We start from the raw sequence: 27,198 nt of genomic DNA on the forward strand, positions 1-27,198 counted from the left end.
CAAGACATCCTGGTTCGCGACGGGGCTGGTTTTCTTTTTGTAATCCGTGATTGACTGTAGACCCTGCTCCATACCTCTTGTGTCTGAGCCATTGAATTGCGACTTTACTTTGTCTCTATACTGAAGCTTAGCTTGTTTGATTGCCTTGCGGAGGGAATAGCTACACTGTTTGTATTCGGTCATGTTTCCGGTCACCTTGACCTGGTTAAAAGCAGTGGTTCGCGCTTTCAGTTTCGCGCGAATGCTGCCATCAATCCACGGTTTCTGGTTTCTGGTTTCCTCTTGTCCAGATGGGTTAGGGCAGTGTGCAGTGTGGCTGCGATTGCGTCGTCTGTGGACCTATTGGGGCGGTAAGCAAATTGGAGTGGGTCTAGGGTGTCAGGTAGGGTGGAGGTGATATGGCCCTTGACTAGTCTCTCAAAGCACTTCATGATGATGGAAGTGAGTGCTACGGGGTGGTAGTCGTTTAGCTCAGTTACCTTAGCTTTCTTGGGAGCAGGAACAATGGTGGCCCTCTTGAAGCATGTGGGAACAGCAGACTGGGATAAGGATTGATTGAATATGTCCATAAGCACACCAGCCAGCTGGTCTGCACATGCACTGAGGATGCGGCTGGGGATGCCGTCTGGGCCTGCAGCCTTGCGAGGGTTAACACGTTTAAATCTTTTACTCAAGTCGGCTGCAGTGAAAGAGAGTCCGCAGGTTTTGGTAGCGGGCCGTGTCAGTGGCACTGTATTGTCCTCAAAGTGAGCAAAAAAGTTTTTAGTCTGTCTGGGAGCAAGACATCCTGGTCCGCGACGGGGCTGGTTTTCTTTTTGTAATCCGTGATTGACTGTAGACCCTGCTCCATACCTCTTGTGTCTGAGCCATTGAATTGCGACTTTACTTTGTCTCTATACTGAAGCTTAGCTTGTTTTTGTTTGCCTTGCGGAGGGAATAGCTACACTGTTTGTATTCGGTCATGTATTCGGTCATGTTTCCGGTCACCTTGACCTGGTTAAAAGCAGTGGTTCGCGCTTTCAGTTTCGCGCGAATGCTGCCATCAATCCACGGTTTCTGGTTTGGGAATGTTTTAATCGTTGCTGTGGGTATAGCATCGCCGATGCACTTTCTAATGAACTCGCTCACCGAATCAGCTTATTTGTCAATGTTGTTGTTGGACGCAATGCAGAACATATCTCAATCTACGTGATCAAAGCAGTCTTGAAGTGTGGAATCAGATTGGTCGGACCAGCGTTGAACAGACCTGAGCGCGGGAGCTTCTTGTTTTAGTTTCTGTCTGTAGGCTGGAAACAACAAAATGGAGTCGTGGTCAGTTTTTTCGAAAGGAGGGCGGAGGAGGGCCTTATATGCGTCGAGGAAGTTAGAATAACAATGATCCAGGGTTTTACCAGCCCTGGTTGCACAATCGATATGCTGATAGAATTTAGGGAGTCTTGTTTTCAGATTGTAAGTCGCTCTGGATAAGAGCGTCTGCTAAATGACTTAAATGTAAATGTAACCTTGTTAAAATCCCCAGCTACAATGAATGCAGCCTCAGGATATGTGGTTTCCAGTTTACATAGAGTCAAATAAAGTTTGTTCAGGGCCATCGATGTGTCTGCTTGGGGGGGAACATATACGGCTGTGATTATAATCAAAGAGAATTCCCTTGGTAGATAATGCGGTCGACTTTTGATTGTGAGGAATTCTAAGTCAGAAAACAGAAGGACCTGGGACAATCATTTGTTTTTCAACAGGACAATGACCCAACCTGTATGTTGTTATGATCACACCACATCTTGTTAATCATAAGGCATACCCCGCCCCTCTTCTTACCAGAAACATGCTTGTTTAGTAATTTAATTTGAATTTGGCACTCTGCAATTCAGCGGATGTTGACAAAAAATTATCCCGCTAACGGGATGCGTGCATCAACAAGTTAAAGTCTTGTTCATCTAACTGCATTGTCCGGTTTACAATAGGCTTTACAGCGAAAGCATGCTATGCGATTGTTTGATGACGGTGCCCCTTATCAAAATATTTTTCAACCAGCACAGGCTTCATAAAATCACAAATAGAGATGAAATATTCACTTACTTTTGAAAATCTTCCTCTGATTTGCAATCCAAATGGTCCCAGCTACAACATGCATGGTCGTTTTGTTAGATAAAGTCCTTTATATCCCAAAAAGTCAGTTAAGTTGACGCCATCTATTTGAGTAATCCACTCGTTCAACATGCAGAGAAAGAATCCAAAAAACTACCGCTAAACTTTGGTTCAACAAGTCAAAATACGTTTCTATTCAATCCTCACTTACCCTAAAATGTAATTAAACTATAATATTTAATATGGAAAGAAGTATGTTCAATAGAAAACAAAATAAGCAGGTGTGCGTCCTCTTCGTCGCACGGGCACAGACTGATTTCCATCTCTGGCTCCCAGTACTAAAACTCTAAATTCTTCCTCGTTCGGGAAGAAACAAGCCTGAAACTTTGAACAAAGACTGTTGATATCTAGTGGAAGCCATAGGAATTGCAATTAGGGAGCTGGATTTGGATATGACCCTATATGTTCCATTGGAAGAGCATGGGCTCTCAAATAAATATATTTTCTGGTTGGATTTTCTCCGACCATATCAATTGTGTTATAGTCTCATACATTATGTTAACATTTCTACAAACTTGTGGTTTCTATCCAATGGTACCAACTTAATGCATATCCTGGCTTCTGGGCCTGAGTAACAGGCAGTTTACTTTGGGCACGACAGTCAGACATAGCCTCAAGAAGGACAACTTCTTGTGAAACTGGAGGGCGCACAATTCAAATAAATAATAAATATTGTGGATTTTAAACATCTAGCTACATATAAGTATCTTATATCGGCTGAAAGCCTAAATTCTTGTTAATCTAACTGCACTGTCCGATTTAGAGTAGCTATTACAGCGAAAACATGGCATGTGATTGTTTGAGGACGGTACCCCACATCAAAATATTTTTCCACTGGCACAGGTTTCATACATTCACATATAACGTTTAAATGTTCACTTACTTTTGAATATCTTCCTCTGATTTGTCATCCACAGGGTCCCAGCTATAACATGTAGTGTAGTTTTGTTAGATAAAATCCTTCTTTATATCCCAAAAAGTCAGTTTAGTTGGGACCATCGATTTGAGTAATCCACTCATTCAACATGCAGAAAATCTTTGTTTCAACAAATCAAAATAAGTTTCTATTTATTCCTCAGATACCCTAAAATGTAATCAAACTATAATATTTATTTCAGAAGGAAGTATGTTCAATAGGAAACCGATTTTAGCAGGTGCGTAATGTCTTCATGGCTCTCGCGAACACGAATTTCCAAGACTGTCCTTCCACTAAAACTGATATTTCTTATTCGTTTTTGAAGTTACAAGCCTGAAACATTGAACATCGACTGCTGACACCCTGTGGAAGCCATAGGAGCTACTTGTCAATATGACCTTTCTCTTGCATTTCTAAGAGGATGGACTCAAAAATAATTCTGGTTGGTTTTTCTTTGGATGTTCTCCTACCATATCGATTGTGTTATATTCTCCTATATTATTGTAACATCTCTACAAACTTCAAAGTGTTTTCTTTACAATGGTACCAATTACATGCATATCCTGGTGTCAGGGCCTGAGCTACAGGCAGTTTACTTTGTGCACATCATTCAGGCAGGAAGTGGAGAAAAAACGGGCCTAGCCCTAACTAGAATGCCAAGAGTGTGCAAAGCTGTCATCAAGGTAAAGTGTGGCTATTTGATGAATCTCAAACATAAAATATGTAAAACATTTTTTTTAAACACATAAAACCCTTTTTTGGTTACTACATGATTCCATTTGTGTTATTTCATAGTTTTGATGTATTCACTATTATTCAACATTGTAGAGAATAGTAAAAAATAAAGAAAAACCCTTGAATAAGTAGGTGATCTCAAACTTTTGACCAGTAGTGTATATTGGTCTGCTAATTAGTAATACTAGTAAAGGCCCAGTGCACTACTTTTGTGGAAAAATACATGTATTTTTATTTATATATATTTATTTTTTTTTCAGATTTTTCAGCACCCCTACTTCCCAGGGTTAAGGACTCATGCGAGTGCGAACACCGGGGCCTCACTGCGGTGACGGTCTGCGCAGGCTTTCTGGCTCAGCATGGCACTCTGGAGGTGAAAATGGGCGGCGTCCCATGTCTCCTCCGCACGCCTAAACCAGTCGTCCACCGCAGGAGCCTCGGTCTGACTCTGAAGCCAAGGCGCCAGAACTGGCTGGTACCCCAGTACGCACTGGAAGGGGGAGAGGTTAGTGGAGGAGTGGCGGAACGAGTTCTGAGCCATCTTGACCCAGGGCATGAACGCTGCCCACTCCCCCGGCCGTTTCTGGCAATACGACTGCAGAAACCTGCCCACATCCTGGTTAACTCTCTCCATCTGCCCATTACTGTCGGGAAGAAACCTTGAGGTAAGGCTGATCGAAACCCCCAGACGTTCCATGAACACCTTCCACACCCTCGAAGTGCACTGGGGACCTCGATCAGACACAATATCCTCAGGCACCCCATAGTGCCGGAAGACGTGTGTAAACAAGGCCTCCGCAGTCTGTAGGGCCGTAGGACCGTAGGGAGACCGGGCAGAGAGAGGAGATGGCAGGACTTAGAGAACCGATCCACAACGACCAGGATTATGGTGTTTCCCTTTGAGTGGGGAGGTCGGTAAGAAAATCCACCGGCAGGTGCGACCAAGGCCGCTGTAGAACGGGTAAGGGGTTTAGCTTTCCTCTGGGCAGGTGCCTAGGAGCCTTACACTGGGCACACACCGAGCAGGAGGAAACATCAACGCGTCCTTGGCCAAGGTAGGCCACCAGTACTTCCCAAACAAACAGCTCACCATCCGACCGATCCCAGGATGACCAGAGGAGGGTGACGTGTGGGCCCAATAGATCAACCGGTCACGGACAGCAGACGGAACGTACAGACGCCCAGCGTGACACTGGAGGGGAGTGGGCTCTGCACATAACGCCTGCTCAATGTCCACGTCCAGCTCACACACTACTAGCGCCACCAGGCAGGATGCCGGGAGAATGGGAGTGGATCCATGGGCCGCTCCTCCGTGTCATACAGTCAGGACAGTGCATCTGCTTTCACATTTTGAGAACCTGGTCTGTAGGAAAGGGGGAAAACAAAACGGGTGAAAAACATGGCCCACCTTGCCTGGCAAGGGTTCAGTCTCCTCGCTGCCCGGATGTACTCCAGATTGCAGTGGTCAGTCCAGATGAGAAAAGGGTGTTTAGCCCCCTCAAGCCAATGTCGCCACGCCTTCAGAGCCTTGACGACAGCCAACAGCTCCCAGGTCCCCCACGTCATAGTTTCGCTCCACCGGGCTGAGCTTCTTCGAGAAGAAGGCACAGGGGCGGAGCTCTGCTGGCGTACCTGAGCTCTGAGAGAGCACGGTTACAATCCCAGCCTCGGACGTGTCCACCTCCACTATGAACGCCAAAGAGGGGTCCGGGTGGGCCAGCATGGGAACCAAGGTAAACAGAGCCCTCAGGCTTGGAAGACTGATGGAGCATTCATCAACCCGTACGGCATGACGAGGTACTCATAATACCCTGAGGTCGTATTGAACGCCGTCTTCCACTCGTCTCCCTCCCGGATATGCACCAGGTTATAAGTACTCCTGAGATTTAGTTTGGTGAAGAAGCACGCCCATGCATTGACTCAATCGCCATGGCGATAGGAGGTAGCGGGTAACTGTACCTCACCATGATCTGATTTAGGCCTCTGATTTAGGCCTCGGTAGTCTCTTCCTCATTGACTCTCCTGCATTTCCCATGGTGCTAGGCCTACCCTGGTCTGGACTTTCCACCATAGTAGCACCAACGGAAACCCCTAAACACTTCCCCGAGCACTCTCGCAACCACCCCGTGAGAGCCCTCCATTGCCAAGAAACAGTGGGGTCATGACAAGCTAACCAGGGTAGGCCTAGAACCATGGGAAACGCAGGAGAGTCAATGAGGAAGAGACTAATTCTCTCCTTGTGACCCCCCTGTGTCACCGTACCAAGAGGAGTGGTGGCCTCCCTTATCATTATGACCCTAATGTTCAACTGTTTAAGGCGTGAACGGGGAAGGGCACAGCCACAGGAACAATGGGGATCCCTAAACTAAGGGCGAACAATCTGTCTATAAAATTCCCAGCTGCGCCTGAATCAACGAGTGCCTAATGCTGGGAATGCGGGGAAAACTCAGGGAAAGAAACATACAAAAAACATGTGTGCAACAGAGGGCTCTAGGTGAGAAGGGCTCACCTGGGATGACGCCAGAGTGCCCTGCCTTCTACCTCGATTCCCAGAGGAACCAACGCAGCACCGACCGGCAGTGTGACCTCTGCGGCCACAGATGGTGCACGAGCCGGAACCGCCTCCAGTCTCCCTAAGCACAGCACCTCCCAGCTCCATGGGTACCGGAGCGGCGGTGCTGGGGGATGAAACCGATAGAACCCGATTTGGACATCCGCCGGTGGCCAGCGGGTTATCCAGCTGAATGGACAGGTCCACCAGCTGGTCGAAAGTGAGGGTGGTGTCCCTGCAGGCCAACTCCCGACGGACGTCCTCGCACAAATTGCAGCAATAGTGGTCGATCGGGGCCCTATCGTTCCATCCCGCGCCGACGGCCAGGGTCCGAAAATCCATGGCGAACTCCTGGGCACTCCTCGTCCCCTGCCTCAGATGGAAGAGACGTTCACCCACCGCTCTACCCTCGGGTGGATGGTCGAAGCCTGCCCGGAAGTGGCGGGTGAAATCCTCAAAATGGTCGAGCGCCGCATCTCCTTCTCCCCACACGGCATTGGCCCACTCCAAGGCTTTCCCAGAGAGGCACGAGACGAGGGCGGACACCTTCTCACGACCTGAAGGAGCCGGCTGGATGGTTGCCAAGTAGAGGTCAAGCTGTAACAGGAAACCCTGGCAATCGGTGGCAGGGAAGTCAGATGCAGGAGAGCAGAACTTGGTAATAGCCGGAGCAGTTTAATAGCAAAACCCACTGCATAAAAATAACAAGAACAATTGGGTACAAAAACCCGTCGCGCACCAAACAACACGTGCACAAGCACTTACAATCCCACACAAAGACATGGGGGGAACAGAGGGTTAAATACACAACAAATGATTGAGGGAATTGAAACCAGGTGTAAGGAAAAACAAGACAAAACACATGGAAAATGAAAAGTGGATCGATGATGGCTAGAAGACCGGCGACGCCGACCACCGAGCGCCGCCCGAACAAGGAGAGGACTCGACTTCGGCGGAAGTTGTGACAGGGAGTGTTGTTATGGGGACTGTTTGTATGCTTCTTGCGGGTGCATGCATGCATATGTGTGTGTGTGTTCTGTTCTGTGGCCCCTGGTCAGTTGGCAACTCGTCATTTAGCTCGAGGGCCCTGGTTAGCTTGAGGTGACATTGGCTGGGTATTTGTAGTGGAACACATACAGAACAACAGGGCACAATATCAAAGGTGACAGACATGGGAATGGCATTGTTTTTTTATTTTTTATTTTTTATTTCACCTTTATTTAACCAGGTAGGCTAGTTGAGAACAAGTTCTCATTTGCAACTGCGACCTGGCCAAGATAAAGCTTAGCAGTGTGAACAGACAACACAGAGTTACACATGGAGTAAACAATTAACAAGTCAATAACACAGTACAAAAAAAGGGGAGTCTATATACATTGTGTGCAAAAGGCATGAGGAGGTAGGCGAATAATTACAATTTTGCAGATTAACACTGGAGTGATAAATGATCAGATGGTCATGTACAGGTAGAGATATTGGTGTGCAAAAGAGCAGAAAAGTAAATAAATAAAAACAGTATGGGGATGAGGTAGGTGAAAATGGGTGGGCTATTTACCAATAGACTATGTACAGCTGCAGCGATCGGTTAGCTGCTCAGATAGCACATGTTTGAAGTTGGTGAGGGAGATAAAAGTCTCCAACTTCAGGGATTTTTGCAATTCGTTCCAGTCACAGGCAGCAGAGTACTGGAACGAAAGGCGGCCAAATGAGGTGTTGGCTTTAGGGATGATCAGTGAGATACACCTGCTGGAGCGCGTGCTACGGATGGGTGTTGCCATCGTGACCAGTGAACTGAGATAAGGCGGAGCTTTACCTAGCATGGACTTGTAGATGACCTGGAGCCAGTGGGTCTGGCGACGAATATGTAGCGAGGGCCAGCCGACTAGAGCATACAAGTCGCAGTGGTGGGTGGTATAAGGTGCTTTAGTGACAAAACGGATGGCACTGTGATAAACTGCATCCAGTTTGCTGAGTAGAGTGTTGGAGGCAATTTTGTAGATGACATCGCCGAAGTCGAGGATCGGTAGGATAGTCAGTTTTACTAGGGTAAGTTTGGCGGCGTGAGTGAAGGAGGCTTTGTTGTGGAATAGAAAGCCGACTCTTGATTTGATTTTCGATTGGAGATGTTTGATATGAGTCTGGAAGGAGAGTTTACAGTCTAGCCAGACACCTAGGTACTTATAGGTGTCCACATATTCAAGGTCGGAACCATCCATGGTGGTGATGCTCGTCGGGCATGCGGGTGCAGGCAGCGATCGGTTGAAAAGCATGCATTTGGTTTTACTGGCGTTTAAGAGCAGTTGGAGGCCACGGAAGGAGTGTTGTATGGCATTGAAGCTCATTTGGAGGTTAGATAGCACAGTGTCCAAGGACGGGCCGGAAGTATATAGAATGGTGTCGTCTGTGTAGATGTGGATCAGGGAATCGCCCGCAGCAAGAGCAACATCATTGATATATACAGAGAAAAGAGTCGGCCCGAGAATTGAACCCTGTGGCACCCCCATAGAGACTGCCAGAGGACCGGACAGCATGCCCTCAGTTGTATATGTGTGCTTTTGTTTGTGTCGCTTATCCAACCCCAGTGACTTTATTTATTGAAAAATGATTGGTATGGTGGTACATGTAAGTTAGTGTAAGAAAGAAAATAGGCTACAGTATGAATGATTGAGGTACATTTTTATCAGTATGAGTTGCTCCTACACCAACATCAAACCATGACGTTATCTTTAGCCTTCATCAGAAATCACAGAACCATGTCAAAACAACAGTGTTGTAAGTTCCTTCCATCCCACATACGGATGAAGTTACTTGGTTATTACATCATTTCTAATGGGGTTGTATTCTACAAAGGAACGTTCTTGAGACGACCGAGATCAATAAAAACAACTCTAGCATGTATAATTCTGGAATCTGGAGAACCTTTTTGTTGCGTACGGGCTCATTTCAAGGCATTTACTCACAGAGAGCCAAAGCAGAGATGAGATGTGGAAGAGTCTTTTTGATTCCTCTGACACATTTTTGATACCCTGGTGGATAGCCACATTTAGTTGAAGATTTAATGAGCCAGGGAGCCGAGGAGCTTTCCTTGGATCTCCATGTGAAAAACATTCTACATTATTTAAAGGTATTACTTCACGTCTGAAGCACTCTCCTAAATGAGAGTACAGCTTAGAGAGCTGGCGATAGCCAGGGACTGAACAAAATACGTTATTAAAAACTCAGTGTATGTTAGTGTGTGTGTGTGTGCGTGCGTGTTGCCGAGCTTCCAACTCACACATATCACTAACAAGGTACGGACCTTAATTGCACTAAGACTGTTGTCGTGGTAATGTCATTGTACAATAAACATTACATACAGGGAGTATTATGCAGATCATAAGTAGGAATCATAAATAGTCTACGTGTGTACTGCACCACAATAACAATGCGTGATGTGAATAAGAAGAGACAAGTCTAGCCTGGTGGTCTCTATGGAGATGTTTGAAAGAGTGTTTGAAGAGAGCATGTCCGACTTCACCTCAGTAAACCCACGACTACCTACATACAGAGAGTTAGGTAGTGATGAATATTGCATGTACAGCTTAACATAATTCAGGTCTGTATGCTAACAAGAATTGTCCCTCAGGTAAAATAAATCTTAAATAGATAAATATACTGAACAAAAATATCAATGCAACATGCAACAATTTCAAAGATTTTACTGCTTTACAGTTCATATAGGGAAATCAGTCAAATTAAATAAATAAATTAGGTTTAATCTATGGATTTCGCATTACTGGGAATAAAGATATGCATCTGTTGGTCACAGACACCTTAAAAAATCAGAAAACCAGTCAGTATCTGGTGTGACAACCATTTGCCTCATGCAGCGTCACACATCTCCTTCGCATAGAGTTGATCAGGCTGTTGATTGTGGCCTATGGAATGTCGTCCCATTCCTCTTCAATGGCTGTGCGAAGTTGCTGGATATTGGCGGAAACTGGAACACGCTGTCGTACATGTCGATCCAGAGCATCCAAAACATGCTCAATTGGTGACATGTCTGGTATGCAGGCCATGGAAGAACTGGGACATTTTCAGCTTCCAAGAATTGTGTACAGATCATTATGACATGGGGCCATGCATTATCATGCTGAAACATGAGGTGATGTCAGCAGATGAATGGGCATCAGGATCTTGTCATGGTATCGCTGTGCATTCAAATTGCCATCGATAAAATGCATTTGAGCTTGTTTTCTATAGCTTATGCCTGCCATACCATAACCCCACCGCAACCATGGGCGCTCTGTTCACAAGGCTGACATCAGCAAACCACTCGTCCACATGATGCCATACACGTGGTCTGCGGTTGTGAGGCAAATTGGACATACTGCCAAATTCTCTAAAACAACATTGGAGGTGGCTTGTGGTAGAGAGATTAACATAAAATGATATGGCAACAGCTCTGGTGAACATTCCTTGAGTCAGCATGCCAATTGGACCCTCCCTCAAAACTTGAGACATCTGTGGTATTGTGCTGTGTAACACAACTACACATTTTAACATGTAACACAACTACACATTGTCCCCAGCACAAGGTGCACCTGTGTATTTGCCATGCTGTTAAATCCGGTTCTTGATATACCACACCTGTCAGGTGAATGGATTATCTTGGCAAAGGAGCAATGCCCTCTAACTGGAATGTAAGCAAATTTGTACACAAAATTTGAGAGAAATAATTTGGATATTTTATTTCAGCACATGGAACATAGGACCCAAAATGTACATGTCTCGTTTACATTTTTGTTCAGTATTAAAGAGCATTGGGTGTTTCCCTGGAGATTGGTTCAAACATTTCATATACAACAACACTGAATGAACGGATCTTGCAAACATATCCTGAACAACACCACTGAGTGATCTTAGACCTTGTATACATCCCAAATGGCATGCTATTCCCTTTATAGTGCACTACTTTTGACCAGGGCCCTTTGGAATAGGTTGCCATTTGGGACATAGAGGTTGACTCAAATCAGTGTTGCAGTTGCTCAATAGGTTCTCTTGTATTATGAGTGGAGAGTAAATCACTATGGGGAATAGTGAGAAGGCCTTCCTGACAGACCGGCTGGAAGGATATGTGATACTACAGCAGGAAGTTGGCAGCTCCCATTGACCAGAATCATTATCCCACTCAATGAGAGAAAGAAAGGTCAGAAACTACACGTAGTTCAGTAGGCTGCATGCCCTATGCAGGTTCTCATCAGACAACATAAAAGAGACTTTGGTGGGAAAATATCTGATTGTGAAGAGACAAAATAATGGGGGGGGAAATCTCTTTGCAGATGTGCCATACAGCATTTACAATAAACCTATTATGACAACAGAACGCTCAGTTATGATTATTGGTCTTAGATAGCTACCGCCTACTATACGGTATGTACCAAGTTATTTCTTGTGTGTTATATTGAGCAATTATTATGGTAAATCAGATTTCTCTAAAACGCATCTACTGTTTGTTTACATCATTGTTATAGAATGGTCTGTGGATTATATTGGTATTGATACTCACCAAGGTTCACTTGCTGTAGTTGTAGCATTTTGCCTCTGCGTGGCAGTGTAGGTCAGTTTATGAGTCAGGATACAGGAACTCTAGCCTGGTGACAGTGGTGGAGGCAGATTCAGACCTGTTTCAGTCCTGACCCTATCCTCACCACCAGTTCTCCTGCTGACAGACCGTTTCTCATCTCCACAGATAAATTAATTGCAAAATCTCAATCTTAATCCTAATCTCAATCCTAATCTACTCTGCCTTAATCTAATGTTGAGCTCTCGCATGCCCAATCCCAGGTTATAAAAAGGCAAATGTTATTTTTCATTTTCTGTCCTAAAACTACATTTCAAAATGTAATGTCACGTACACAAGTACAGTGAAATGCCTTTCTTTGCTCTAAACCCAACAATACAGTAAAAAAATAACAATATAATACTAAAAATAACACACGGTAGAACAAAAACACACAAGAAATTGAAATAAGAAGAAGACGAGAAAGTAAGTAAGCATTCTATATACACGGGGTAAGCATACTATATACAGGAGGTAAGCATTCTATATACATGGGGTAAGCATACTATATACAGGAGGTAAGCATTCTATATACATGGGGTAAGCATACTATATACAGGAGGTAAGCATTCTATATACATGGGGTAAGCATACTATATACAGGAGGTAAGCATACTATATACAGGAGGTAAGGGGTAAGCATACTATATACAGGAGGTAAGCATTCTATATACATGGGGTAAGCATTCCATATACACGGGGTAAGCATACTATATACAGGAGGTAAGCATTCTATATACATGGGGTAGGCATACTATATACAGGAGGTAAGCATTCTATATACATGGGGTAAGCATACTATATACAGGAGGTAAGCATTCTATATACATGGGGGGTAGGAGGCATTCTATATACATGGGGTAGGCATACTATATACAGAGGTAAGCATTCTATATACATGGGGTAAGCATACTATATACAGGAGGTAAGGGGTAGGCATACTATATACAGGAGGTAAGCATTCTATATACATATAGGCATACTATATACAGGAGGTAAGCATTCTATATACATGGGGTAGGCATACTATATATACAGCATACTATATACAGGAGGTAAGCATTCTATATACATGGGGGCATACTATATACAGGAGGTAAGCATTCTATATACATGGGGTAGGCATACTATATACAGGAGGTAAGCATTCTATATACATGGGGGGCATACTATATACAGGAGGTAAGCATTCTATATACATGGGGTAGGCATACTATATACAGGAGGTAAGCATTCTATATACATGGGGTAGGCATACTATATACAGGAGGTAAGCATTCTATATACATGGGGTAGGCATACTATATACAGGAGGTAAGCATTCTATATACATGGGGTAAGCATACTATATACACGGGGTAAGCATACTATATACAGGAGGTAAGCATTCTATATACATACAGGGGGCATTCTATATACATGGAGTAGGCATACTATATACAGGAGGTAAGCATTCTATATACATGGAGTAGGCATACTATATACAGGAGGTAAGCATTCTATATACATGGGGTAAGCATACTATATACAGGAGGTAAGCATTCTATATACATGGAGTAGGCATACTATATACAGGAGGTAAGCATTCTATATACATGGAGTAGGCATACTATATACAGGAGGTAAGCATTGGGGTATTATATACAGGAGGTAAGCATTCTATATACATGGGGTAGGCATACTATATACAGGAGGTAAGCATTCTATATACATTGCATACTATATGAACTATAACATGGGGTAAGCATACTATATACAGGAGGTAGCATTCTATATACATGGGGAGCATACTATATACAGGAGGTAAGCATTCTATATACATGGGGTGCATACTATATACAAGCATTCTATATTCCTATATACAGGAGGTAAGCACATACATGGGGTAAGACTATATACAGGAGGTAAGCATTCTATATACATGGGGTGGCATACTATATACAGGAGGTAAGCATTCTATATACATGGGGTAAGCCTATATACTGCATTCTATATACAGGGGTAAGCATACTATATACAGGGGTAAGCATTCTATATACAGGGGTAAAATACTAAAAAAAGCATTCCTATATCACTGTAACTGCATTTATTTTTTCAACATATAACAACTGAGATATGAACTGAACAAGCATTCTACAGACATGTGGGTAACAGAAATTGAATAATGTGGTGTCAAAATCAAAAGTAACATTTAATCTGGTGTACTGCAGTGTATCTCCTCCTCATGGACTGCACCAGATTTGCCAGTTCTTGCTGTGAGATGTTACTCTTCCATCACTCTTCCACCAAGGCAGCTGCAAGTTCCCGGACATTTCTGGTGGGAATGGCCTCCGATCCAACAGGTCCAAGACGTGCTCAATGGGATTGAGATCCAGGCTCTTCGCTGGCCATGGCAAAACACTGACATTCCTGTCTTGCAGGAAATCACGCACAAAACGAGCAGTATGGCTGGAGGCATTGTCATGCTGGTCATGTCAGGATGAGCCTGCAGGAAGGGTACCACATGAGGGAGGAGGATATCTCAGTCCGATGATGCTGTGACACACCGCCCCAGACCATGACGGACCCTCCACCTCCAAATCGATCCCACTCCAGAGTACAGGCCTTGATGTAAACGCTCATTCCTTCGACAAATAAACGCGAATCCGACCATCACGCCTGGTGAGACAAAACCGTGACTCGTCAGTCAAGAGCACTTTTGCCATTCCTGTCTGGTCCAGTGACGGTGGGTTTGTGCCCGTAGGCAACGTTGTTGCCGGTGATGTCTGGTGAGGACCTACCTTACAGCAGGCCTACAAGCCCTCAGTCCAGCCTCTCTCAGCCTATTGTGGACAGTCAGCACTGATGTAGGGACTGTGCGTTCCTGGTGTAACTCGGGCAATTGCTGTTGCCATCATGTACTTGTTCCGCATGTGTTATGTTTGGGTGTACCGATCCTGTGCAGGCGTTGTTACACATGGTCTGCCACTGTGAGGACGATCAGCTGTCCGTCCTGTCTCCCTGTAGCGCTGTCTTAGCCGTGTCACAGTACGGACATTGCAATTTATTGCCCTGGCCAAATCTGCAGTCCTCATGCCTCCTTGCAGCATGCCTAAGGCACGATCATGCAGATGAGCAGGGACCCTGGGCATCTTTCTTTTGGTGTTTTTCAGAATCAGTAGAATGGCCTCTTTAGTGTCCTAAGCTGTTAGTGTCTTAACGACCGTTCCGCAGGTGCATGTTCATTAATTGTTTATGATTCATTGAACAAGCATGGGAAACAGTGTTTAAACACTTTATAATGAAGATCTGTGAAGTTATTTGGATCTTTACGAATTATCTTTGACAGACAGGGTCCTGAAAAAGGGACGTTTCATTTTTTGGTGAGTTTATATACGGGGTAAGCATACTATATACAGGGGGTAAGCATACTTTATATAGCGGGTAAGCATACTATACGCAGGGGGTAAGCATACTATATACAGGGTTTATTATAACTGATATAACATTTATAAACATGTAACTGATATTTGCACTTAACACAAAAAAAGTATTGATTTCAGTACTGTAAAGTACCTATGTATCTCTTCATTTTTATGAAACTTGCATGCATTTCTGCAATGAGTGAGACTAAAGGAGGCCAAGCAGGCAGAAGGATGCATTGGTGTGGCTTTCAGGGAAAGGAAAATTAAGTGATTCATTATCAGGTCAGTATTGAGCTTTGAAAACAATTCTCCTGACTGACTTACTGTGTGAATGCTAAAGCCATATCCCCTCGTTTCCCCTTCCTAAAGTACTTAAGTAAAAATACTTTAAAGTACTACTTAAGTAGTTTTTGGGGGTATCTTTACCTTACTTAACTATTTATATTTTTGCCAACTTGTACTTTTACTTCATTACATTAGAATTTGCTCTTAACTGACTTGCCTAGTTAAATAAAATAAAAATACAATTCCAAAAGAAAATCATGTACTTTTTACTCCCTACATTTCCCTGACACCTAAAAGTACTCGTTACATTTTGACAGGAAAATGGTCCAATTCACAAACTTATCAACAGAACATCCCTGGTCATCACTACTGCCTCTGATCTGGCAGACTCACTAAACACAAATGCTTTGTTTGTAAATGATGTGTTGTCTGAGTCTGCCCCTGACTATCCGTCAATATAAAAAAGGGAAATGGTGCCGTCTGGTTTGCTTAATATACGGAATTTGAAAATGGTACATTTTAGCAGTTCCATTTAATTTTGATACTTAAAGTACATTTAAAACCAAATACTTTTAGACTTTTTTTAGTATTTTTCTTGGTGACTTTCACTTGAGTCATTTTCTATTAAGGTATCATTACTTTTACTCAAGTATGACAATTGAGTACTTTTTCCATCACTGCTCCCACTTCCTTCCCCCTTTCCTCCGCTTTCCTCCCCTTTCCTCCCATTTCCTCCCCTTCCCTTCTCACATCCACACCTCCTGGTCTGAAGAGCCCCTCAGAAAAATAAATCATGCTAAAGATTAGAAGGAAATCCACTGGATATATATATATATATATATATATATATATATATATATATATATATATATATATATATACAGTATGTATAAAATGAGCCTCTGTCATGATCAGGGGAATTTGAACAGGGGAAATTTGAGTTCAGTTGCCCATCTTGTTTTAAAGGAAGTGGACACGTTTTGGGAAGCTGTGTATTTTGTTCCTTTGATTTGTGTGGCGTCATCATGTCAGGCTCAATGAAACTGAGCCAGCATGTGCCTCCTCAAATTTGATACATTTTGATTGATAAAAATGTAGCCTACAACATATACTGTACAAAGGAATGAATGGAAATATATTGAATTAGGCCAACAGTACCCAATAAAATGATTATGATAAATATGTAGCCCGCATGTGGGCTCCAAGACTGCACATCCTGTGCGTCGCTGCCTCTCGCTTTCTTTTCACATGACCAGGGAGGGAGAATGTTGAGCAATGGGCCCACACCTAACCAGCCGGGCCCAAGGGGAGAGGAGTCAGGCTGTGCCTCGATTCTCCATCTTTCTCCTGAAGTGGGCACTACTTCCACACTTCCTCTCATGAATTGAACAATGGTACAAATACACGTCTGTGACTAGAATTCAGTCAAGTTTGACAGAAACTAATATTAGACCAGGAAGTAGATTTAGCAAGCCAGCAGTTCCAATCCTTCCTTTCATTTCCATTCACTGAGAGTTCCAACTGTTGTCTAGTGCAGCTCTACCGTCAGAATAATCTGGAGATGCAGAAGACATCACTGTTGGATCCTTCTCCATCTACCTTTAGGTCTGCAAGTGTGTCAGTCTGTGACTGTGCAGGTTCTCCAGGCTATCTGAGAGACAATAGTCCATTAACAGCAGACCTGGCCCTCCTCCAGGCCCCGGTCATCTCATCCAGCCTCTCTCTTTGGGCATTAGGAGGAAGAGGATGAGGAGGAGGAGAGTGTCCTGTAATGAGCTCAAAACCTGTTTCATGAGAGGAATCCCACAACACTGACCAATTAGTGTAGTATCTTACATCAGCAACAGGATGAGTGTAACGGCTTTCGTCTGGTGGAAGAGAAGCGGACCAAAATGCAGCGTGGTATCTTTGAGACATGTTTAATGACGAATGAAAAAATTAGCAATACAAAACAACAAACGGAACGTGAAAACCTATACAGCCTATCTGGTGACAACAAACACAGAGACAGGAACAATCACCCACGAAATACTCAAATAATATGGCTGCCTAAATATGGTTCCCAATCAGAGACAACAATAATCACCTGACTCTGATTGAGAACCGCCTCAGGCAGCCATAGACTAATGCTAGACACCCCCAAGACAAAACACACCACAAAAAACCCATGTCACACCCTGGCCTAACCAAATAAATGCAGACAAACACAATAAACTTCAACCAGGGCGTGACAATGAGGCCTCAGTTGCTATTAAGAGATGATGCAGGAAATGCAGTCGAGCCATAAAGTGCATTGGTGCTTAGTGTAATCGCTCACTTTATTATAAAAGGTGGGAGGAGACGGATAATTAGATAAATAGCAATGTGGCAATAGAAATCATTGGAAAATTACAATTGGCTCCAAACAGTCCATTCTCTCTGACAGGGAATATGGTTTTGAATTCGCTGACTCCCAGGCCTGGCATGATGCCATAATATGTTGAAGTTACTGTGTTTCTGTTTGTGAACTCAATCCCAACAAAAGGCAATGTGTATGTGTGCGTGTTGGGTCGAGGAGGAGCGCTCATCTAGGGGATCTTTCCTCAGCCGGAGAAGCTCAATGCTAGTGTATCGCCCGTACTGAGGTGTGAATTACAAAGAATGACATCATCCTTTGAGAATGTCTCTATACTTGGAGTCTATCGAACACACTAAGCTATGTTTCATATCCCCCAGGCAAAATAAACCTGCCTCTTTTTATTTGAAGGACTACAGTCTATCTAACGTACCCCAGGCTTCTGTTGTGCTTACTGTCGATGTGGAGATATCTAAATGTAGTCATTCAAATGAAAAGTAGCAGGTTTATTTTGCCTGGGGGATATGAAACATAGCCTAGTGTGTCTGGAGCTGGTGCTACTGAGAATGAGTATTGTTTTACATCCTTCTGATGCCTGCAAGTACTTTACAGTGTTTCCTAATTGTGCAGCTGTTGATAATGTGTCATTTCTATGTACAGTCAAAGGTGCATGTCTGTCTTAATTGCTCTGGACATGCGTGCTCCGGTTTACCCTCCAAACAGTCCCAAGCCATGTCATTACTCATTAATGAGGATTTGAACGTACACTTGGATGGAAGAGAGCTAAATGTACCAGTAGTCTTGCGATATCAGACCCTAGGGGACATCAACAGCTGGAGTCAACGCTAGTACCACATTAAGTACAGAAACACAAACCTGTTTAAACTGGCTAGAGGCTATGTCATGTAATGACTGGATTGTGGTCACACCACCCTTGTCTCGTCCGCAGAGCACACTACACTACTTCAGGGCTGGAACAGGGAAATGTGGCATGATGCTTTTCAGACAGGCTCTCTCTTTGTGTCGCCCCAATCGTCAGGGATGAGACACAAGTGGAAGGAAGATATCTTAGCCGAGCGCTAACCAATAGCATGTGACAAAGATGCTTTTGTGATGATGAAGCAGCCTCATTGTGTGTGACTGGGAGGATGTTGGAGGCTCTGTGGTGTGGCCCACAGGGAATGGGACCGTCCTCATGTTACAAAGCAGAAGGATTAGGGTTGCAAAAGTCTCATAACTTTCCCCAAATACCCAGGTTTTGAAGAATTACTAGTTGGAACATTTCCCAGAATAAGAAGGGAATACGCTGAAAATCTGTAATACTCTAACCAGGATTTCTGTCAAACCAAGGATTTTGGGGGAAAGAATTACCAGAATTTAGCCACCCTAAGGAAAGAACCAACCTCCCCCTTCTCATCATGAACAATTCTCCTTTTTTTGAATGAAGGGGGAAATGAAACATTCACTGTTGAATAACACCAAACCATTACCTCAAGCCCACACAGCAGAGCAGGCCTAACCAGAAAATCTATGTTGTTGTTTTTTGTTGTCTGAGCTCAGGGATTGATAGTTACAGGATCACAGACCTAGCTAGAAAAACATTTTTACCCCATCTCACCTGGGAAGTCTTTGACATGCTCTGCTCTGGGAACGGCTCATGTGTCAGATGTGTTAGGAAGTGAGAGGTCAAGGCTGTATAAAGTGACACACACACACACATTAGAATGTGCGCAAACACACACACACCCACACACACACACACACACCACAGAGCCACAGCTCTCTCCTTCATGGGAAACACAAATTCCTTGTATTAATAGCTGGTCCAAGAATGTGTGAACACTGACTTCCTCAGCACAGACAAGAGTACAATTTAAGGTCAATCACACTGTAGGCTATGCAATGAGGGTTATCAAACACCATCTCTCAATCTGTAAGGCAGCGTCTCAAATGGCACCCAATTCCCTATATAGTGGAATTACATTGGAACCAGGACCAATAGGGTCAAAAGTAGTGCACGGGTGAAATTTGGGACGCAGGTTCTCACTGAAAATGGCGTCAGTAACACAGTCTCTGTATTTATACAAACACACAGGCTGTCAAATTGAGCACCGCTCTCCATCTACACAAGTATAGGGTGTCACGCCAATTCACTCTACATGGCTAAAGGGTATGACATTTAACAACGTCTCTCTCTCTCCCTATCTCAATGAGCATCAGTGAGACCACTCTCAGCTGAGCATTCAGGAGCTGAATGGGTAACTGGATACATCACATGACTGTAGGTCTCAGAAATCCATTCTGAGGGCTTCATCGTTTTCAGATTCACATCTATACTGTAGTAGCACATGTTTTATAAATAGGTAGCTATACAGTGCTTTTGGAAAGTATTCAGACCCCTTCCCTTTTTGCACATTTTGTTATGTTACAGCCTTATTCTAAAAAAAAAAAAAAATGTTTTCATCAATACCCCATAATGACAAAGCGAAAACAGGATTTTTTTTAAATACATTTTAGAATAAGGCTGTAACGTAACAGAATGTGGAAAAGGTCAAGGGGTCTGAATACTTTCCGAATGCACTGTATATGGATGTACAGTAAGATGTATTTCCTTTCCTTCCATCTCATATCTTGAATGAAAATCTAATCCGTTATTTTTGCTTTGATTGTATGCAACCGGTTTCACTCTGGCGTTGCGTGTGAAGTCAAGGATGACACCACTTGTGTCTGGATGGATTTGAATATTTGGTACCTGCATGGAGATAGAAAAAGAAAACATACTCCAATGAAATGTGTCTCAGCTGCATCCACAGCTTCTCCAATAGGAACAGAAGGAAAGAGAGCAGCAAGAATATGTAAACATACACACAAATACAAAAAATGCACATGCCACAAAATGTTGCATTCAATACTATTCATCATTTTGGTCACACTTTATTTGGATAGTCAGGATTTTCCATCTGTCGGTGCTCTACAGATGGTCATACTATCAACAAACTATCTGTTGACAAGCAACTGCTTGTTAAATTTACAGTTAGTGTTAAGGTTGGGGCTCCCGAGTGGCGCAGCGGTTTAAGGCACCGCATCTCAGTGCTAGAGGTGTCACTACAGACCCTGGTTCGATTCCAGGCGGTATCACATCCTAGCAGTGATTGGGAGTCACATAGGGCAGCACACAATTGGCCCAGCGTCATCCAGGTTAGGCCGGGGCAGGCCGTCATTGTAAATAAAAATGAGTTCTCAACCGACTTGCCTAGTTAAAAAAATGAAGGTTAGGGTAAGGGTTAAGATTAGGGTTAGTTGAAATGTTACTGATGGTCTCTAGAGCATCTACAGATGGATTATCGAAATAAAGTGTTATCATAATTTCTCTACAAAAGTGTTAGACTCAATAGTATCTAGTAAACTTGTCTGACTGGAGGGTTAGTTGTACGTTGAGAACATGGCTGTGTAAAATTCAACACAACCATGCCATTATGAAACCATGGGCCGCTACTGGCATACACACACACACAGCACTGTGAAACCTTTGGCTTCACACCGTAGTCATGACTACAGCCAGGTCCCCCCCACATGCTTTCTGTATGACTCACGTATATGACCCTGGCCGTGACCCTACTCTCCGAGGGTGTCTCAGGAGGAGTTGGGATATGCAAAAAAAACACATTTCCATTTCACACATGCGTATAATACACACTTGTGAAACCTACCAAACGATATTATTATTATTATTATACACACACACAAACACATGGGTATTTCTTTAAATAATGGGGCAAATGTGTGACATTGGAATAAAACATTCTAAATGGTTTGAAACCAAAAAATAATAATTATGCAGTTTGTGTGTACATAGAGGAATAAAAGTGAATATATACAAATTGGCCCATAACTCCAGCTATACAACAATATACACGTAGGACTATACATCCTTTAAGCAGGGTTCATACAGACATTGATAATTAAAATTCAAGGACTTTCAGGGACTTTTTCAAGCATTTAATTGTAATTTTCAAGGACCTCAATGTTATACAATTGTAGAAGTTATATATAGCCTACTAAAGAAAAATATAAACACAACATACAAAGTGTTTGTCCCATTTTTCATAAATATAAGATCCCAGAAACTTTTCATACACACAAAATGTGTATTTCTAACAAATATTTAGCAAAAGAAATGTTTACATCCCTGTTAGTGAGCATTTCTCATTTGCCAAGATAATCCATCCACCTGACAGATGTGGCATATCAAGAAGCTGATTAAACAGCATGATCATTACACAGGTGCACATTGTGCTGGGGACAATCAAAGGCCACTCTAAAATGTGCAGTTTTGTCAGACAACACAATGCCACAGATTTTCCAAGTTTTGAGGGAGCGTGCAATTGACATGCTGACTGCAGGAATGTTGCATGCATGGACATTTTCCTGTAGCCTATGAGGCTTACGCAGGCACACATAATAAAGCCATGAATAGAGTTGCATTAATCTCACCATCGCCATTTTCATAATAAGAAAGTGACCAAAAACCAGTTTCCTCTTTTAATGGAAGGATTTGCATGGAAATCCAAGTTGAAGCTAACATTAGAAGTTGTCATCCTCATATAGCAGCATGTGGTTTTACCGCAACAAAGTAGAACACCCTACAATTGAAGCTGCGGGAAACAAACGAAAGTGGCCACTCTCACAAAAACTGATAAAAAATTAAATCACGGATAATTATAAGGGAGCAGGATAACTTATAAATTGGCTACAGTAATTACAAGGACGTTTCAAGAACCAAATTGAGAAAATGTCTGATTTTCAAGCTAGGCTTTTTACAGTATTTGAATTTCTGTGCTTCAAATCTCCAAATTCAGGCATTTCAAGCCCCATTGGGAGTTGCCATATATTTACATTAAAAGTGCCTGTCCAAAAACGCTCAAGGACTTTGACCACAAATATAATTACGTCAAATAAAGTTACATCTACCGTAACTTTGATTGGACTGATCATCTCGATATCATAGGCTACTTTCAAAATATTAGCTATCAAGCTAGATTAGATAGCGAGGCAAGCAGTCATCATCATGAATCACGTCAACAATATACTGGAAAATTATTTTCAATCCTTGTCATATGAAGAGAAATTACAAATAAATGTATTGGTGCTCATCAGCCATTGGACATAAACATCACACAACAAGACAAAATCGAAAATTCAACAATGAGTGGATTGGAGGGAATCAGTGGCTAACTGCAAGCAAACAATCATTATTTTGCTTCCCCTGCCAGCTATTTGGTTGAAAGGGTGTGTGTTCCTAGTCCAGGTTTAAGGATTTAAAACATGTCTAAAAGGGTCTCTTTTACCAGCTTAAAGGGTTAAACATTCACACACAGCACCATCGGCCAGAAAAGATTTAATACATTATCCATGCTGTCAATTCAGTATGACTTTTGTTGCATTCAAAAAAACTGGGAACTTAGAACGTGGAACTCCGAAATCTCCAACTTCAGTGCATTCAAGACAATTGGGAACTCACAAAAAAATGAACTCCGACTGGGAAAATGCATTTTGAATGGTCATCCAACTCGGAATTCCAAGTCGGGAACTCGGGCCTCGTTCTAGAGTACTTTAGAACTGCCCATGTTCTGAATTCTGTCGCTGTAGATTTCAAAAGTAATAGACCCATGTAATTCTAGTTGATATTGCAAGAGTTGTTTTGTTTGCCCAACGCGCTGTCTGTGCATTTGTATACTGTCTATAAAAGTTGATCCGTGTAATTGTATTTTCCTTTTACCCTTTTAGACCATATAGGTGTCCATTTTGAAAGTGCTGAACGAACGCCTACCTTGTTGCAGCTTGTTTGCTTGCACTTGCATTCGTAAAAGTATTCAGACCCCTTGACTTGTTCCACACTTTCTTACATTACAGCCTTAATCTAAAAAAAATCCTCATCAATCAACACTCAATACCCCATACTGACGAAGCGAAAACAGCTTTTTAGAGATTTTAGCAAAAAATAAAAAACAGAAATACCTTATTTACATAAGTGTTACATTTACATTTAAGTCATTTAGCAGACGCTCTTATCCAGAGCGACTTACATTGTGCATCTGTAGAAGTTTCTGAGTGCTTTTGGTGACAAGCCGAATTTCTTCAGCCTCCTGAGGTTGAAGAGGCGCTGCTGCGCCTTCTTTACGACGCTGTTTGTGTGGGTGGACCAATTCAGTTTGTCCGTGATGTGTACGCCGAGGAACTTAAAACTTACTACCCTCTCCACTACTGTCCCATCGATGTGGATAGGGGGGTGTTCCCTCTGCTGTTTCCTGAAGTCCACGATGATCTCCTTTGTTTTGTTGACGTTGAGTGTGAGGTTATTTTCCTGAGACCACACTCCATGGGCCCTCACCTCCTCCCTGTAGGCCGTCTCGTCGTTGTTGGTAATCAAGCCTACCACTGTAGTGTCGCCGCAAACTTGATGATTGAGTTGGAGGTGTGCATGGCCACGCAGTCGTGGGTGAACGGGGAGTACAGAAGAGGGCTCAGAATGCACCCTTGTGGGGCCCCAGTGTTGAGGATCAGCGGGGTGGAGATGTTGTTACCTACCCTCACCATCTGGGGGCGGCCCGTCAGGAAGTCCAGTTGCACAGGGCGGGGTCGAGACCCAGGGTCTCGAGCTTGATGATGAGTTTGGAGGGTACTATGGTGTTAAATGCTGAGCTGTAGTCGATGAAGAGCATTCTCACATAGGTATTCCTCTTGTCCAGATGGGTTAGGGCTGTGTGCAGTGTGGTTGAGATTGCATCGTCTGTGGACCCATTTGGGCGGTAAGCAAATTGGAGTGGGTCTAGGGTGTCAGGTAGGGTGGAGGTGATATGGTCCTTGACTAGTACTTCATGATGACGGAAGTGAGTGCTACGGGGCGGTAGTCGTTTAGCTCAGATACATTAGCTTTCTTGGGAACAGGGAAAATGGTGGCGCTCAGACCCTTTGCTATGAGACTCGAAATGGAGGTCACGTGCATCCTGTTTCCATTGATCATCCTTGAGATGTTTCTACAACTTGATTGGAGTCCATCTGGGTAAATTCAATTGATTGGACATGATTTGGAAAGGCAAACACCTGTCTAGAGCTCCAGAGTTCCTCTGTGGAGATGGAAGAACATTCCAGAAGGACAACCATCTCTGCAGCACTCCACCAATCAGGCCTTTATGGTAGAGTGGTATGACGGAATCCACTCCTCACTAAAATGCATGACAGCCTGCTTGGAGTTTGCCAAAAGGCACAGAAAGGACTCTCAGACCATTAGAATCAAGATTCTCTGGTCTGATGAAACCAAGATTCAAATCAAATTTTATTGGTCACATACACATGGTTAGCAGATGTTAATGCAAGTGTTGCGAAATGCTTGTGCTTCAAGTTCTGACAGTGCAGCAATGTCTAACCGTGATCTTACAATTCCACAGCACCTACCTAATACACACAAGTCTAAGTAAAGGGATGGAATAAGAATATATATATACAGTGCCTTGCGAAAGTATTCGGCCCCCTTGAACTTTGCGACCTTTTGCCACATTTCAGGCTTCAAACATAAAGATATAAAACTGTATTTTTTTGTGAAGAATCAACAACAAGTGGGACACAATCATGAAGTGGAACGACATTTATTGGATATTTCAAACTTTTTTAACAAATCAAAAACTGAAAAATTGGGCGTGCAAAATTATTCAGCCCCCTTAAGTTAATACTTTGTAGCGCCACCTTTTGCTGCGATTACAGCTGTAAGTCGCTTGGGGTATGTCTCTATCAGTTTTGCACATCGAGAGACTGAAATTTTTTCCCATTCCTCCTTGCAAAACAGCTCGAGCTCAGTGAGGTTGGATGGAGAGCATTTGTGAACAGCAGTTTTCAGTTCTTTCCACAGATTCTCGATTGGATTCAGGTCTGGACTTTGACTTGGCCATTCTAACACCTGGATATGTTTATTTTTGAACCATTCCATTGTAGATTTTGCTTTATGTTTTGGATCATTGTCTTGTTGGAAGACAAATCTCCGTCCCAGTCTCAGGTCTTTTGCAGACTCCATCAGGTTATCTTCCAGAATGGTCCTGTATTTGGCTCCATCCATCTTCCCATCAATTTTAACCATCTTCCCTGTCCCTGCTGAAGAAAAGCAGGCCCAAACCATGATGCTGCCACCATCATGTTTGACAGTGGGTATGGTGTGTTCAGGGTGATGAGCTGTGTTGCTTTTACGCCAAACATAACGTTTTGCATTGTTGCCAAAAAGTTCAATTTTGGTTTCATCTGACCAGAGCACCTTCTTCCACATGTTTGGTGTGTCTCCCAAGTGGCTTGTGGCAAACTTTAAACAACACTTTTTATGGATATCTTTAAGAAATGGCTTTCTTCTTGCCACTCTTCCATAAAGGCCAGATTTGTGCAATACACAACTGATTGTTGTCCTATGGATAGAGTCTCCCACCTCAGGTAGTCCTGAGGCATGGTCCAAGGGCTCAGGTCCTCCAAGAGAAAGAAAGAAAGAAAGAGAGAATTAGAGAGAGCATACTTAAATTCACACAGGAGACCGGATAAGACAGGAGAAATACTCCAGATATAACAGACTGACCATAGCCCCCCGACACAAACTATTGCAGCACAAATACTGGAGGCTGAGACAGGAGCGGTCGGGAGACAGGAGGGGTCGGGAGACACTGTGGCCCCGTTCGGCGATACCCCCGGACAAGGTCAAACAGGCAGGATATAACCCCACACACTTTGCCAAAGCACAGCCCCCCACGGGGTTCTTTTCAACCACCAACTTACTATCCTAAGACAAGGCCGAGTATAGCCCACAAAGATCCCCACGGCACGAACCCGGGTGGAGGGGCGCCAACCCGGACAGGAAGATCATGTCAGTGACTCAACCCACTCAAGTGACACACCCCTCCTAGGGACAGAGATGAGTCTTCAATAAAGACTTAAAGGTCGAGACCGAGTCTGCGTCTCTCACATGGATAGGCAGACCATTCCATAAAAATGGAGCTCTACATGAGAAAGCCCTGCATACAGCTGTTTGCTTAGAAATTCTAGGGACCGTAAGGAGGCCTGTGTCTTGTGACCGTAGTGTACGTGTTGGTATGTATGGCAGGACCAAATCAGAAAGATATGTAGGAGCAAGCCCATGTAATGATTTGTAGTTTAGCAGTAAAACCTGGAAATCAGCCCTAGCCTCAACAG

The sequence above is a fragment of the Oncorhynchus masou genome, chromosome 5, assembly GCF_036934945.1.
Source record: "Oncorhynchus masou masou isolate Uvic2021 chromosome 5, UVic_Omas_1.1, whole genome shotgun sequence".
Taxonomy (NCBI): domain Eukaryota; kingdom Metazoa; phylum Chordata; class Actinopteri; order Salmoniformes; family Salmonidae; genus Oncorhynchus; species Oncorhynchus masou.